A 17,068-nucleotide genomic window follows, 5' to 3' on the forward strand; every position below is an offset into this window, starting at 1 on the left:
ATTAAAATTGAATATAAAAGTTTCAGCATCTGTGCATTTTTTTGCAGAGAGGGTCCATGGCTTCCTTCAGGTTCATAAAAGGAAAGGGGAAGTCAGGAATCCAAGAAGGAACCACTGCTCCAGATGACCTCCAAGGCCTCTTCCTGGTCCAAAAGCCAAGAGCTTTTGGTTGTTGAATATAGGGTGCTGGTGGACTCCCCAGATATCTGTTTTGCCTATATTTTTGTAGAATTGGTTGCTATAGTTCCCAGGCGTTGTGGGGACTAAAATTAACTGAAGCTTTGTGTTTTTCTTCATAAACTAAGATGACGTTTCTGATGAGGATGAGCCAATGGAACTATTCCCAATCTTTGGCTGCGGTTCCTACCAGCCCAGTCTTTAGCTCAGTAATTGGAAAACTGGCTGGGGCTGGTCTGAAGCTTTGGGACAGAGATCTCATCTGCAGGTCACTCCCAGGCCCCTGTGGGGACAATCTGAGCCAGGATCCCTCAGAGAAGGAAAACTTGATAGATTTTTATATTTAGGGATAAAAGCATGTGGGGGGAGTAGAAGCTTCTGAAGCAAGGATGACTCTGACCTAGAAAGGGAGACCACTAGGACTAAGGCTGAGCCTCCTGCCACCACTGAGGGCTTTATAAGAAGGGAGAGAAGCACAACCTGGCCCGGTGTGATGGACCTGGGTCACTGCTCTGCCATTGAGTCACTGAGTGACTTAGGGCTCATCCCTGTCCCTGCCTGAGCTACCTACACCTTTTCATTTTTAAAATAGATTGGACAAAATTAATTAATTAATTAATTTAATTAAGTAGATTGAACAGCAGAATAGTAGAATTAAGAACCAGCATTTATTAAACACCTACTGTGTGCCAAGCACTGAGCTAAGCTCTTTGCATAGATTTTTCTGATTAATCCTTGAGAAGCAGGAAATATTATTATGCCCATTTTATCCATGTGAAAAATGAAGCTCAGATCAATAATTCACCCAAGCTCATGCACCAAGTACGTGGCAAATCAGGGAATCAAGCCCAGGTTTAAGGGACACCAGAGCTCAAATGCTCGACCACTATACTCTGCCCCCTCCTAAATTCCCCTGCAGCTCTGACATTTGTGGTCTCCAGACCACACAGCCATTTGGCAGCTCTCTCTGTAGTCAAGTATGTTGCTGATCCAACATTAGACGGGATCATCTTCTCATCTTGCAAAATGAGGAGTCAGTACATTGGGGTCCTGCCCACCACACCTCCAGCCACTCTCTACTGTGCTCCTCTGCACACTACCCACTTTACCCTATTCTAACCTAGCACTCCAGCCACAGCCTTAGAACTCAATGGTGCTCTACTTGCCCACTGCCTTGGGAATGGCCACAAGTGCATGACATCCCAGCTCTGTACACCTCCCAGAATATCAGCCACCTTGCTCATTCATTCAACCAATCCTTATGTACCTTGCAGCAGGCACTGGGGATATAAGTAAGACAGACGAAGACTCTTTTTTCTTTACATTCTAATAGGTGGAGGCAGACAATAAACTAGTTATGAATTGTGATCAGTTCTATGGATGAAATAAACAGGATGAAATGAGAAAGTAATGGGGGACCCACTGCTAAATTTGACTGGCTTAAAAAAATTAAAAAAAAAAAAAAAAAGAAGAAAAGAAAGTATTGGGAGGACTGCTTTAGATAGGATAGGCCTCTTGGAGAGGCAAAATGACAAAAAAGTTGAATGATGAGTCAATGAGGAGGGCCAGGGGAAGAGTATTCCAGGGAAGGGGAGAACAGGTGCTGAGACCTTGAGGTGGGAAGGCTTGGCTTTTTCAAGTAACTGCAAGTGTGGCTGGATTACCCATTGGAGGAGATTCCCTCCTCCTCCTCTCTTCATCATCCTTTTCTCTTTTCTTTTCCTCTTCTTCACTCCTATCATTTTTACACCCTTTCAGCCATTTCAAAGTACTTCCTCATCTACTCTCTCAGTGAATGACAGAGCAGTCCTGTGAAGGAGTCAGGGTAGGGATTAGAACCTATGGTGTAGATATGGGGAAACTGAGGCCAATTGCCCAGAGGAGCTAGGGTTCAAAATCTGGTCTCCTGACCTCTGGCTCAGGGCCAGATGTCCTAACCCCACCAAGCACCTGGTTGTCTTTCTGCTCAGTGACTCCTGAGCCTCTGTCTCCTGGACCACCTGATGAACCATCTTTGGGAGCTGGACTGGGGCCAGGTGAGCAAGGAATGGGCAGGAATGCCTGGACGGAGAGCGAGAGGTCTGACTCTGGAAAGAGATCAGGGAGGCTTGTTCATTTGGATTCTGGCAAGGAGAAAAGCAACCCAAGCAGAAAGTTAAATAAATAAAAGCAGGGCCAAGAAACATCTCCTAAGCATCAAGATCTCGGTGGTTCAGATCTCCAGGCCTTAACTCCTGAGTGGGCCTTTCAGGTAAAAAAAATTAATGAATTTTACATCTGGGAACTTGAGGGCTTCTGGGGGACCAGATGCCATTGGAGCAATCTTGACTAAATTAGGAGAGACAATAACATTCAGTGTTACTGAGCAGACACTGGACAAAACACTTTATGTCTATTACCTCATTTAGTCTTCACAACAATACTTAGATTGTATATTTGTTTCCTACTATAACTATAATAAAACGACCACAAACTTGACTTAAAAATAACACATGTTTATTATCTTACAGTTCTGGAGTTCAGAAGTCCTAAAATCAGGGTGTTACATGGCTGTGTTACCTCTGGAGGCTGGAGGGGAGAATTTGTTTTCTTGCCTTTTTCAGCTTCTGGAGGCACCTGCCCTCCTTCCCCCAACCTTCTAAGCTCATCACCCCAACCACTGCTGTTGCCTTCACTTCTCATTCTGACTTCCACACCTTGGCCCGCAGCTCATGAGGACTCTTGTGATTACATTAGGCCCTCCCTGGTAATCTGGGATAATCTTCCCATCTCAAAACCCTTAACAATCTGCAAAGTCCCCTTTGCCATGTAAGGTAGCATATTTACAGGTTCTGGGGTTTAGGACAGGAACATTGGTGGAAGACCATTATTTTGTCTACCACAGGTAGGTGCAATTACTGATCCCATTTTAAAGATAAGGAAACAAAAGTTCAGAGAACTAAACAAGTTGCTCAGGGTCCCACAGTGGTGAAAGCAGGAATCCGCACAAGTAGCTCAACGGCAGACCCCCACTCTCCGTGGCTTCCCTGTCCACACCTCTGCTTATTCTGCCCTCCTGCCCAAGACTGGCTTCCTTCCCCACCTCCTCTGTCTGCCCCAAGCCAACCCATACTTGAAGCTCGAACTGGATCTCTCCTATTCTTTCAAAGCTTAGAGCCTGTAGGCAGGCCCTATTCAATCCCAAACCCTCCTTGTATGGCTGGGGAAATTGAGGTTTACAGAGCCCAATGTTACAGTGTGGACAGCTAGGACTAGGGCCTTGTTCTCCCAACTCAAGGCCTGGGCTTAGGCCAACTCTGGCCTGCTCCAAGTCTCTGGAGGCAGGGACTGGGCGGGCTGTCCCCCTTGGGCTGAGGATTATGTATCAAAACTCTCAAATGCACCCTTTGTGTGTCCAGTCCAAGGTCAAGGCTGCCAAAGCTAAGAAGGCCCAGGCACACTGCAGACTGACTCAGCTTGTTGCCTTGTTACTGTATCTTTCCCCAAGCAGGCCCTCCCATTGGCTGAAGGGCACAAAGACCCCATTGTCATCTGGCCCATGGTCCTCTGGGCAGAGAGGCTGCTGACCAGGGCAAGGCCAAACAGAGAGGAGGATAAAATCTGACTTCAGCACCCTCCCCACTTGTAGCACTCCCCCTGAGCAGCTGAAGATTTTCTCCCTCAGCTCTTTATAGTTCACAAAGTGTTTTTATCCTCCTAATCTTGTTGAGTGGCACATTTAGTCTATAAAGTGAAAAAGTCAGGATTTGCTAAGCACATTCTGGGCTTGGGCAGACAGAGAACTTGCCCAGTGCCACCTAGCTAAACCATGATGGAGCTGAAATGAAAACTCCCAGACTTTTTTTTTTTTTAAATTTAAGATGACCAGTAAGGGGATCTTAACCCTTGACCTGGTGTAGTCAGCACCACACTCTCCCAAGTGAGCTAACCAGCCATCCCCATATAGGGATCTGAACCTGTGGCCTTGGAGTTATCAATACCACATTCTCCCAAGTGAGCCGCGGACCGGCCCAAAACTCTGAGACTTTTAACACTTGGTCCAGACTCTTTGCACTACACTAGCTGCCTCCACCCAGGGCTCCAGGGAGAGTTTGATCGGGTACCTCCTCCTTGTGGACACCCCTCTTCCCTGAGGTGATGTATGGTTAACAATGTGTTGGCTGCACATTCTCACTTTGACACAAACCCACCTAAGGAGAGTTCTGATCTGGGTTCTGCCCTTAGTAGGATCTGTGTCCTCAGGCCCTATAGTCTGTAAAGCTTCCCTTTTCCCTCTGAACCTAGTTTCCTTATGTGTAAAATGAGCATGATTATAATATTTGGCCCTCCTGGGTACCAAGTCATTGTAGGAGTCAGGTGAACATGGGTTTTAGAGAGTCAGTAAATATGAGAGAGTGGTTACGAGGCCCAGCTTTGGAGTCCAACCTAGGCTTGGGTCCTGAGGCAAGATATTTAACTCTAGAAAACTTCAGGCACTTTATTTAACCTCTAGCCTCAGTTTCCTCAAGTGTAAAGTACCCCCCCCACACACACACACTGTATGAGGTGTTTGTCAGGATTAAGTGAATATACATAATACATTTGGCTCACTTTTGTATACCCTAGGCACTCCATAAACATTGCCTATCCTATGACTACATTATCTAATTTAATATTTCCCAAAGTGTGTTCCATAAAATATTAGTCCTCTGACATATTCCAGAAAGAAAGGGGGTCCCTGGGTTCAAGTGAGTTTGGGAAAGGTGGCATTTACCACCTTCCTCATGGATATTCCTGAGGCACATTCAAACACTGAAGGCTCTTGAAAAGTTCTGCAGAAAAGAAACCTGTTGAACTCTGTTTAGCCTATTACAGAACCCTCTTTTGCATGAATTTCTGAATCCAACTCACAGAACTCGTGTTTCATGATAAGTTCTTTGGGAGGTGTTTATTTGATCTAATGCCCTCATTTGAAGAAGAAACTGAATTTCAGGAAGGTGAAGTGACCTGTCCTGGGTCACCTGGCCAGTAAACAGAAGAGCTGGGACTTGACCCCAGCTAACTCACTCTGGCCAATCATTCTATTAAGCCACACTGAGAAAATGCCTTCTGCTGTTGATGTGAACAAGCCGCTCTCTATGTTAAAAATTTATAGTATTGGTTTCATAGCACTTGGCCTTTCCCTTTGATGGTGCAGAGCTCCGTCTGGCCTGAGCTGTCTCCCTGCTACCCTGGGCAGGGTTGGAGGAGCTCGGCAGTGGATTGGTTCTGTCTACCCCAATCCCTGGGTCTGTAATATCTCAGCTGCTGGTCCAGGTCCATGGAACACTCATATGCAGGCATCAATTTTCTTCTGAAAGCCAACACGCCTGGAAATCTTTTCTGAAGGAGGGGGAAAGCCCAATAACCCAACCCTGACAACGTGGCGGCTCTTACATGCTCCCTGACGTGGCCTGCAAACCAAACCTCTCTTCAGTTTTAGCAGCTGTGAAGCCAGGAATAATAACAGCCGCCAGCCAGAGACGTGGCAGCCTGTGCTGTATAACTCAGCCAACCCAAGGGCCAGCCTGGAGGTTTTGCCTGTCTTCTCGGGGTCTCAGGACTGGACAGATGGCTGATGAGGAAGTGAGATCTGGATTAACAGCTCAGCTCCTAACCCCCTTCACCAACCCAAGTCTCTTTTTCTCTTCCATTTCTGGAGACAAGGCAGGCCTCGCTGCCATTCTCTGTGGCTGGTCCAGCATTAGTTCATCTCTCCCCACTCCAGGCTCCTCCTATACCTTTCCTCAGACAAGAGCTTCTCGTCACTAATCTTCGAGATTCTCCATGTCGGTGATTTTCAAACCGCGTTCTGTGGAGCTGTAGGAGTTCTATGCAAGAGTCTTAAGGGGGCAAAAGGCAGGCAAGAGGGGGCAGGTCTCCAGGCTACTTGCCCATCCCTTCTTTAACCAGAGCAGATCTTCTTTTATCTATTTGCTATATTGGGGTTTTTTTGTTTGTTTTTTTGCTTGCTTTTCATAGTTTTTGGTGGCTGGCCAGTACAGGGATTGAACCCTAGACCTAGGTGTGTTCAGCACCACGCTCTAAGATTTCATTTCTAAAAATAGTTTCACTACTTAAAAAAAAGTTTCAATGCATTAATTTACTTTCATCCCACTAACTTTCCAGGTGAAGAAAAATGAGCCCTGGAGAGAAGGATCCATCTGTCCAGTGATAATCACGAACTATCCTGGGCAGTGCAGGAGGGGAGAGGCTTTCAAGAGCCAAGCAGGAACCATAGAAGACACGGGACCCACTTCCCTGAAGCTCACAGTTTGATCACTCTGGGCAGGCAGGCAGGCAGTAGTCCCTACTTCCTCCCAGAAGTAGGAGGAAGAGGCTCCATCTGCCAGCCAGGTATCTCCCCAAAGAAGAAACCAGGGATACCAGGAGGCAGACAGCATCTTCAGGTGTAGGAAGATAACACAGAAGGAAGCAGCTCCCCTAAGACGATATACCAGGAGTGGTGGGGCCTATGCCAGCCTGGAGAACAAATGCCCTACCTAGAGGCATTTTTTCTCCCCCTTTTAAAATGTTTTCTTCTCTTAGGGCCGGCCTGTGGCTCACTTGGGAGAGCGAGCTGCTGAAAACACCAAGTCAAGGGTTAAGATCCCCTTACTGGTCATCTTTTTAAAAAAAAAAAAAATTAAATAAATAAAACAAAATGTTTTCTCCTCCAAAGAAAACCCATCTGTGGAAATAAAAATTAAAAAATAAATAAAATAATTAAAAAAAAAAAAAAACACCCTGAGGGAAAAATCTCCTCTTCAGCCACCATTTTGGGACCTTTATTGATAAGTGCTAGAAACACCTTTCTTTAAGGGAATTGAGCATCCTTCTCTCATATTCTTCTGGAAGAAAGGCCAGCCTCTAAGCTGCCAGTTCTCAGGGCTGGCCTGTGGCTCACTTGGGAGTGTGCGGTGCTGATAACACCAAGGCCACAGGTTCAGATCCTATATAGGGATGGCCGGTTGGCTCACTGGCTGAGCGTGGTGCTGACAACACCAAGCCAAGGGTTGAGATCCCCTTACGGTCATCTTTTTAAAAAAGTAAAAATAAAAATAAGCTGCCAGTTCTGAAAACCTTAAAGTGACCCAGCCTCTTGCTTCCTTCTCACTCCAATCTGTTTCTCTTCTCCTTCATCTCTCTTCTCATCTTCCTTTTCTCTTGGATCCTTCCTCCTCTGTCCTTCCAATCCATTTTAGAAGAGCACAGGACAAAGAGTCCAAAGACATGGGTTCTTCATCCAACAGTAAATGACAGGGGCAAATCATTTCCCCTCCCTGGGCTTTACTTTGCTCCTTTTGTAAAATGAGGGCACCGAGTTGGGTTGTAGTTTCCAAACAGCAGGTGGTGAGAACCAAGATGATGGGCTCAGATCTCCCCTTGTGCCCCTAGAGGACACAAGTTTTGCTATGTTAATTGTAAACAAGGGTTCTGCAGCTAACAAAATGCTTGAAAATCACTATGCCATGTAACTTAATGGCTTTTCAGCCTTTAAATTCAATGTTTTCTTCCTCTCTTTCTCTCTGTCTCTTGCTTCTCTCCCTCCCCTGGTTTCCTCACTCAGACCGTTGGATTTGCTAGCAGAGCCTTATGAGTCTTTAGGGTTTCAACCCTTAGTCTATCTTGCTATCTCTCCAAAAGCTGGACTCTGCCCTTTCACTTGCAACTTGGGACAAGAATTGTTTCTTTCCTGGGATCCCAGGACAATGAGGGAGACCCAAGGGCCATGACAAATTGCAGCCGGGCATTCTTTCTGGTCCAATCTCCTCTCTCTCCCCCACTGAACTGCTTGCTTCCCAGCACCATCCCAAATTGGGTTATTCTCCTGATTCAGACATTTTTGTGGTGTGAAATCATCTCTGCCTCAGCCAGCTGAGGCCGGAGCTTGGTTCGGCCCACAGCAGCTCGCTGGCACTGCCTTCCCCTGCCACGTCCCCACACCCTCAGCTCCTCTCTTCCAAGCAATCAGAATTTCGATTTGATTCCCTTCCAATTCTGCAAAGAAATGCAGACAGAGTGGCAAGAGCATGTCAGATTCAGCTCTGTCCTTTCCTCATAGCTCCTGGTGCAGGTCCTGGCACATGGTCAACCCCCAGGGAAAGGCAATTAAAATGAATTTGTTAAATCAAGACTGAGAAAGAGACAGTCAAAGGAAGAAAAAGGGACAGAATCAGACAGTGGAAGGGAGAAACAGACACTAGGAGACTGTCATGATCAAGAGAGAGACAGAAAGAGACAGAGGTGAGGAGATAGAGAGAGGAGACAGACACAGAAACAAACATGAAGAAAACTTACCTGAAACTTATCCATAAGACAAAGGTGACTGCATGTCCTCTCAATGCTAGAGGGACCATGGTCTAACAAGGATCATCTTCTCCAGGGGATGTATCTTTGTTTAGGGGCTATTTTCTTTTTTGGGGGGCAGGGGGCAGCTGGCTGGTACGGGGATCTGAACTCATGACGCTGGTGTTACCAGTACCATGCTCTCCCAATTGAGCTAACCAGACAGTCCCATAGCCTGCCATTTACTATCGAGAAGAGCTCTGACTTTGAAGTTATATGTTAATTCATAGACTTTTGTCTAGTTAAAAAAAGAACCCCAGAGGGCCGACCCCCTGGCGCACTCGGGAGAGTGCGGCGCTTGGGAGCACAGTGGCGCTCCCGCCACGGGTTCGGATCCTATATAGGGATGGCCGGTGCGCTCACTGGCTGGCGACACCAAGCCAAGGGTTGCAATCCCCTTACCGGTCACAACAAAAGACAAAAACAAAAAAAAAAGAACCCCAGAGATTACCATTTTATTGCCTTGTAGGACATTAACCAGTTTTGGACATGACCTAGCAGTATTTTTCCAGCATTCTTTCAATATCTACAGATACATAATCTCTCTTTGACCAGCTTTGCCATCCTGCTTATATCCTCATTAATGGGTTAAATAAATCATTGACAGGGGCCAGCCTGGGGCTCACTTGGGAAAGTGTGGTGTTGATAACACCAAGGCCATGGGTTTGGATCACTATATAGGGATGGCCAGTTAACTCACTTGGGAGAGTGTGGTGCTGGCAACACCAAGGGTTAAGATCCCCTTACCAGTCATCTTTTTAAAAGACATAAAAATAAAAATAAAAAATAAATCATTGACATGTGCTCATTTTTTATTTGTATGAGTCATGTTTTCAACTATTAAAAAACTATGTATTTTTTATTTTATAATTTTTCTTTTTTCAAAAAGTAAATAACACAGTGCTGCTAACACCAAGGTCAAGGGTTTGGATCCCCATGTTGGCCAGCCACCAAACAAAACAAAAAACAAAAAAACTATATTTTGATAATAGAGGCCAGATAGAATAAGAAAGAAACTAAGACAGCCTGAGAGTGGGAGGCAGAGGCAGAGAAAGAGGCAAAGAGACATTGAGAGAGGCCAGAAAAAGAGACACTGAGAAACAGAAAAAAACAAAGCAAGGGAACTGAGACTTAGTCAAACTCACAGAAAGAGAGAGAGAGAGAGAGAGAGAAAGAGGAGTCAAAAGGGTCTGGCAGAGACCAGGGTCAGCCATGCATACACGAAAAATCGTACATAATGGCAGCCTCTGGGGAGGGGATAGACTGGAGTGGAAGACAGAGGTGGAGGGGACCTTTATATTTACTTCTTCTTACTTCTATATTGAATCGCTTATGAGCATATAATCATGTATCATTTTATACTTTTAAAATAGAGATTCGGACATAGAGGGAAATGCAAAGAGAGACTGAGATAGAAGTAAAAACCACCAGAGAAAAATGACATTGAGAATAGCAAAAGCAGGTCCTGGCCGGTTACTCAGTTGGATAGAGCGCTGCGTCATACCACCAAAGTCAAGGGTTCAGATCCCCGCACTGGCCAGTCCAAAAAAATAAGAATAGCAAAAGCAGAGGAAACAAGATCCTGATGGTGGGATCAAAGCAAGCTGGAGTTGAAGTACAGTTTGTATTATTTGTTAGTATCTCCCACTATACTGGAAGGCCCTTGAGGGCAGCAACCAAGAATGGTTATATTTAAAATTCCTTGTGCTTACTAAGCCCGGTCCCTGGCACAGTGTGGTGCTATCAGAAGTTTGTGGGGGATGTTATAACACCAAAGTCAAGAGTTCAGATCCCCATTCTGGCCAGCTGCCAAAAAGAAAAAAAAAAGAAGCTTGTATGGGAGACAGGGAGGGAGCTGGTAGAAGCAGAGAAAAGGCAAATACAGAGACAGGTAAAGGTAGATGCAGAGCAAACAGAGACAGGGACAGGTGGAGGGGCAAACAGAAGCTGGGGCTGGGCCTTCTACCTTTTTCTGGAACCAGGGTTCCCAGGCCTGAAGACCAATGCATTTCAGAGATGTGGGGTCCAGGAGAGAGAGGACAGAAGAGCCACCCAGAAGAAACCTGGTAACTGGGGATGCCAGGTCCACCCAGAGGCACGTTGCTGTCTAAAACCCTCCCTCCACATTCTGGGCACCAAGGGATGCAGGTGGGTATCTTGGAAGGGCTTCTCTAGGACCCTGAACCAGCTCTGCTAAACCCTCCTAAGAACAAACCACCTCTGATATGTTAGCCTCACAGCAGAAAGCAACTGAGTGCTTGTCAAATCCAACCCAGTTTAAGAAATGAAGTAACTCAGGCTGAGGGAAGGGGAGAGACTTGTTCAAGGTCATGTGGTTATACATTTGTATAATATCAGGACTAGAAACCAAGTTTCTGACTCCTACTTTGATATTCTTTCCACTCTTGCCTCACTACAGTCCATTTTCCACATAACAGCTAGAATGACTCTATTAAAATGCAGATTACATCATGTGCTTGCCCTGATTAAAAGCCACTGGCAGAATTCTATCCCCTGGTATCCATTTTCTAGCTGATGAGATGTGTTCTAGCCAATGAGATGTGTGGAGATCTGAGAAGACTCCTTTCAGGAATTTGATTCAGCTAAGAAGTCCATCTCTTTTGCCCTTCCTCCCTTCCTTCTTCCTGCTGCTTGGAATTCAGACACAATGGCCGGAGCTGCAGCAGCCATACTGGACCACAAAGTGACCTTAAGGATGGAAGCCATTAGCTAAGGTGTTGGAGCAGAAAAATAGAAAAATTCTGATGCCTGATGACAAGACTTTTGCTAAGAGAGAAATAATTTCTATCTTGTTTAAGTCATTATGATTTGGAGGTTTTCTATTATATGCAGCCAAATTCAGTTCTAACTGATTCACCCTTAATGTTTCCTATTCCATTAGAATAAAATCTAAAATCTTTCTCTGGGCCCTCAAAGCTGTATGTGATCTGATTTCAGCATATAAGGCTGCAGCTTAAACCACTTTCTCCCTTTTTATCTACTCTTTATCTACAATGGTGTTCTTTCTGTCAAGCATCATTGTTCTCCTACCTTAGGGACCTAACACTTGCTATTTCTCTGCCTGGAATGGTCTAACCAGGTCTTCACAGACAAGTTACTCCCCATCCATCTGACCTCAGCTCAACTAACTCCTGTGAGAAGCCTTCACTAACCACCTAAACTCAAAAAGATGCATCACTGCCCCCTGACCTCCTGTTATCTACTATACCATCCTGGGGTATTGTCTTTATAGCGTTTATCAAAATATAAAATTTTCTCGAGTGCTTATTTACAGGTTTGTTCTCTATTACCCTCTCCCCAGAATATGAGTACTTCAAAAATTTCACGGAAATATTTGCATTATCTTTCTGTTTTTTTTTTTTTTCTTTAAACAAGATGACCGGTAAGGGGATCTTAACCCTTGACTTGGTGTTGTCAGCACCACACTCACCAGTGAGCTAACTGTCCATCCTTATGTGGGATCTGAACACGTGGCCTTGGTGTTATCAGCACCGCACTCTCCCGAGTGAGCCACGGGCTGGCCCTTGCATTATCTTTCAATTCTATTTTTCCACAAACTTTTTGAAGTACCATTGTATGAGTTCCATGAGAGCAGGGACTTAGTCTGTCTTAGTCACTGCTATAGCTCTTGTGACTCATGTAATGCCTGCATTTGTTTGATAGTAATGATTTTTCCATTATCAAGAATTCGCTAGCTCAGTTGGTTAGAGCATGGTCTTGTAACACCAAAGTCAAGGGTTTGGTTCTCTGTACCAGCCAGCTGCCAAAACAAAACAAAAACAAAAAAACCTCACCATATGAATTTTATGTTATGTTTGTTTACCATAATTAAAAAAAAAAATCAGCCTTAGTAAGTTCAAATGTTAGAAAGTTTAAGAAATGATGTTACAATTATTTTTAAGAAATTATCCTAATGTATTAGGAATTTGACTTAGTTATAAACTACTGGCAAGGTCATGTACTACAATTTTTTCTAAGGACTATACATTAGTACTTTTTTAAATGTGCTTTTCCCCTTATTCACATTAAAGAGGATTTTATATAAAAAAGAACTCACCAGGACCAGTCAGTGTCTCACTTGGGAGAGTGTGGTGCTGATAACACCAAGGCCATGGGTTCCGATCCCTATATAGGAATGGCCGGATTAGCCCACTTGGGAGAGCGTGGTGCTGACAACACCAAGTCAAGGGTTAAGATCCAGTTACCAGTCATCTTTTAAAAAAATAAAATAAAATAAAATAAAATAAAATAAAAAAGAACTCACCATATGCTATGCACGTGCTGTGGCAATAAAGGCATGAATCAGACATGAATCGTGCTTTTGGGTGACTTTGTTGGTGAGAAAAGGCACATGCACACATAGCTAAAAGATGTCATAGAAGGTGGCCCACCCATGTCTTGAAAACATTATGCTAACTGAAAAGAGCAGTCACAAAAGACCACATATTGCATGATGCTGTTTATATGAAATACCCAAAGTAGGCAAATCTATAGGGACAGAAAGTATGTTGCTTAGAGCAGGGGATGTGGAGGGCGTATTAGGCCTCACGACTAGCTTAACATCAGCATCGCCAGGTTAAGCAACTTTCCCCCTTTCTCCCCTTCCCCTTTCCCTTTTCTGCTCCAGGAACTGAGCAGCGAAATTTCTTTCCTGGGAAGGGGTAACCATGACAATTATCATCAAAGGAACGTCTTGTGGGCTGTGGGAACAGGCTTTGGGCTGGAGAACTTTGCACCAATACTGGGGCAACACTAATTAGACGCTTATGCCATAAGTGACCAGGTGTTAGCAGACTACAAGGGCTGTGTCACCTTGCATACCACTGATTTCGAAATTGCTCATTACTCTGCCAAAACCCTCAAAGGCTTATAAACCCCTGCTTTCCTTTGTTCGGGGGAACTGATCTGGCTCAGTCTCCCCTCCATGTTAGTGGAAGAAAGCTTTTTGGCTGCAATAGTGCCTGGCTCAGGTCTCTCTCTCCCTTTTCTCTGTCTTGCTGAACCTAACAGGGGGCAGGGGAGAAAGGAGGAATTAATGCTAATGGTTATGGGGTTTCTCTTTGTAGTGATAAAAATACTCTCATAATGATTACAGTGATGGTTGCACAACTCTGTGACTACACTAAAAGCCATTGAATTGTATACTTTAAATGGGTAAATTGTATAGTGTATTAGTTTACTAGGGCTGCCATAACAAAGTACCATAGACTGGGTGGTTTAAATAATGGAAATCTATCTTTTCACTATTCTGGAGGCTAGAAATCTGAGATCAAGGTGTCGGCAGGGTTGGTTTCTTCGGAGGCCTCTCTCCTTGACTCGTCAATAGCTGCCTTCTCCCTGAGTCTTCACATGGTCTTCCATGTGCGTGTTTGTGTCCAAACTTACTCTTTTTACAAGGACACCAGACGTATGGATTAGGGCCCACCTTAAAGACCTCATTAACTTAATTACCTTTTTGAAGACTGTCTCCAAAAGGTCTCATTCTGAGGTACTGGGAGTTGGGACTTCAACATGAATTTTGAGGAGACCCAATTCAGCCCATCACATATGGTATGTAAATTATATTTCAGTAAAGCTATTAAATTTTTTTAAAAAATGAAAGAAAGAAGGAAAGTGGTTCACCCAGAGGCACAGCATGCTGGGCGATGAGGAAGGAGAACTTGCTGCTAGGGGGTAGTACAGGGAATGACAGTGATGACAGAAATGTGGGGACAAACTTGAGAGCTATCTCTAAGGTAGTAAGAACAGCCTCTTAAATGCAAATCTGATTATGTCACCGCCCTGCCTAACCACTTCACTCCCTTGGCTTACAAGTCCCTGCATGCCCTAGCTCCTCCCCACCCCCCAGCCTCAGCTCTCAACAAACCTCACCTCACCTTGTCCCCACTCCTCCCCCAACACATTCTAATAAATGGACCCAATTGTGATTGCCCTATCAAACAGGATCTCTGCTGCCTTTGAACAAACCATTCCCTCTGCCTGAGTATTTAACCTGCTCCCTCTTACCGTCCCTCAGTTCTCGCTTCGTCCTTCAGACATCACCTCCTCTGGAAAGCTTCCCTGACTCTCCAAATCTGGGTTAGGTCCCACCTTGCCCCTATAGGTTCTGTCACAGCTGTTTACTAATCTGTCCTCCTCCTTGTCCTGTGAGCATCCCGAGGACAGAATGTAGCTTGTCCCCCGTTGTGTCTGCAGCATTGGCATGTGCCTAGCCCAGAGAGAGGCTCAGTCATTCGTTTAAGTGAAATGAGTTACATCTAGAGATGGAGGGAAAAGGCAGGAGGGATACCTCCTCTTAGAACTGTCTCTTTGATCCCTCCTATCCCTCAATCCCACAGCTTCCTGTCTCCCTGGTCCTTGGAGAGAAATCTAAGCTTTTCTGAGGTCATTCTTAGCCCCTCAGGCCATGGCTGGCTTGTGAGCCAGGTGCAGCTTGGACTGAATCCAGGAGGCCTGGGAACTTCCTCCTCTTAAGGTCCTTCTCCAGTTTCCAGCCCAGAGTTTTGGCCCCACAGACAGCCAGCATCCAGCTTTCTTCATCAGCTCAGCAGGACAAAGAATAAGAAAGCAGTTCCTGTGCCCGCTGGGAGGGCAGCCAAGGGAGTGTGTTTGGGGTGGGGAGCAGTGCAGTGGAATGCCCAGGAGACTGTGGGTCCATTTCAGGGGCTCTCAAACCCCTTCACCCACTCACCTCCCTGGGCCTCTCCTGTACTTTCCAATTAAAAATATCATTTCCCTAATGTTTCTCAGATCCTCTTGAAGGTCCAGGGGAAAGGCAGCCAGGGAGGGTTCAGGAGGGAGGGGAGGCCAATACCTAAAATACATGGGGCAGTGTGGTTCTGAGCAGGATTTCCCAGGCTTTGGTCATCCAGTACCACCATCTCCTTTTTTGTCATATCCCTGTAACACTGATACCAGGAACACTGTTCCAGCTGCCTGCCACTTTCAAAAACAAACCACTCCAAAGTCAAATGTTGGTGATAATGGAAGTCAGCTTTTATTCAGGAATACCAGTGACCTGAGGAGAGATGTTAGGCTAACCCATCTGTCTGGCAGACCTGAAGGAGAATGGCCAGGCTAAATCCATCTCAAAGACTCAGGTTTACTGAGGGATTTTCAAAGAGGGGGCAGAGGAAATGGAACGTGGGAAAATGAAAAGCAGCAGGGAGGCGCACAGGAGCATCAAAGGCTTCATTCAAGGTCTCAGGTGCAAAGTTTGTCCAAGACTCTGTCTGGTTTCCACTCTTGTCCCTGCTGTTATGCTGTGGTCCTGCTGGAGGGGTGGAATCAGCATAGCTTTATTCCATGGTTTCCCTTACACAGTACATGCAAGTCTGCAGCTTCAGGCTGTCTGGAAAACAGCTTTACATTCATGTAATTAATGTCATCTTGCCCCATAACCAAGGTTCGAAATATCAAATAACCACTGGAAAAGGGGGAACTCAGAGAAATGCACAGTAAGAAAAAAACTGGGTTATTTTAAAATCTTTTAGACCTTATAACCCCAAGGTTGCAAGCTTTTAGAGTTCATGTGGTTTTTAGTTCTCAACATGGCTTCAGTCCTGCTCACTCCAACTAACCTTGCTATGCGTTAAATATTGGTTCCCTCCAAAGCTCATGTTGGAAGCTTGATCCTCAATGTGGCAGTATTGAGAGGTAGGGCCTTTAAGATATGATTGGATCATGAGAACTATGCTGTCATGAATGGATTAATCTATTCATAAAGTAATGGGTTAATGGATTAATCGGTTATCATGGGTGTAGATTGTTGGCTTTATAAGGAGAGCAAGAGAGCACATTAAAGAGTTCTTGCCATTCTCGCCATGTGATACCCTGCATTGCCGCGGGGCTCTGTAGCATCTCCACTGAGAAGGCTCTCACCAGAAGTGCTCCCTGGGCCTTGGACTTCCCATCCTCCCAAACTGTTAGAAATAAATTTCATTTTCTTATAAATCACTCAGTTTCTGAAATTCTGTCATAAGCTATAGAAAATGAACAAACACACATCTATAGAATTATTTGCTTTATTTCAACTTATTTTTCTTTTGCTGAATCAATTTATTTATTTATTTATTTTTAAGTTTATTTATTTATTAATATTATTCTTTCACATTCTATGAGTTTATGGAGCAGTTGAGGGGTGGTGGAGAGAGGACGGTGGAAGGAAATGTGGAGAAGGATCAACTTATTTTTTAAAATCTAAATTCATGTAACTTAAAGGAAAGCTTATATCACTATGTAAGTGGGAAAAAAAGTGTCACTTTCTGTGACAGATATGTCCAGTTTGCCGCTCACATTCACTCTCCGCCCCTCCCTATCTGCTCCATGGTGGGGGCTGACCTCATGTCTCGCATAAATGGGCTCCTATGGCCTCTGTTTCCATTTGGGATTGACCAGCAGGGAGCACTAGTAGGAGACTGGAAGAGGGACAAAGAAGAGTTAAGTTGGAGTATTTATTCCCCACAGCTCCTGCCCTGGGGGATCGCAACACGCTGGCTGTGCT

Source organism: Cynocephalus volans, chromosome 2 (genome assembly GCF_027409185.1).
Source record: "Cynocephalus volans isolate mCynVol1 chromosome 2, mCynVol1.pri, whole genome shotgun sequence".
Lineage (NCBI taxonomy): Eukaryota > Metazoa > Chordata > Mammalia > Dermoptera > Cynocephalidae > Cynocephalus > Cynocephalus volans.